The sequence below is a fragment of the Arachis ipaensis genome, chromosome B06 (assembly GCF_000816755.2).
Source record: "Arachis ipaensis cultivar K30076 chromosome B06, Araip1.1, whole genome shotgun sequence".
NCBI classification, from domain to species: Eukaryota; Viridiplantae; Streptophyta; class Magnoliopsida; order Fabales; family Fabaceae; genus Arachis; species Arachis ipaensis.
The window spans coordinates 133,400,427-133,401,039 of NC_029790.2; positions in this window are offsets into that span (position 1 = coordinate 133,400,427).

Consider the following 613-nt stretch of genomic DNA (forward strand, 5'->3'; position numbering starts at 1 on the left):
TCTAGCACTTTAAATATTTAATTTATATATATATCATTAAAAGTTTAACTAATATTTTTAAATTATTTATTAACAAGATCCACATTAAAATGATGACATATAAAATCTACTGAGACTACAAAACAATCAATATGGTCCTGACTTGAGTAGTGACGTAATCTTGGGGTGATATATAAAATATTAAAATATTAAAATTGAACTGCCCAGGGCATTATGTCCAAATAAAAACGTAAAAATAAAATAAAATAAAAAAGAGTGATAGATCAGCAAATTTTATAATTTGAGTCATTAATTAGTTATTATTGTATTTTTAATAGTGTAAGATTTCAGCCAATAATATAAAATTATTTATTTTTTTATTAAGTATCAGTCATGACAATGTTATGGAGACAAAAAAAACTGTCAGAACTTGTCTTATTTATCATTCATTAATTGTTGCGACAATTAATAAATACTAAATAAAACAAATTATGACTATTTTTGGCTAATTTTCTTTGGTTACCAAACATTTTTGTTTTAATAAAAGTGTTGGCCCTAGAATTTCTTTAAATTAAAATATGACAACTCGCCTAAAAGATAAACAATATTAATAAGCATGTGCACATCCTCATGT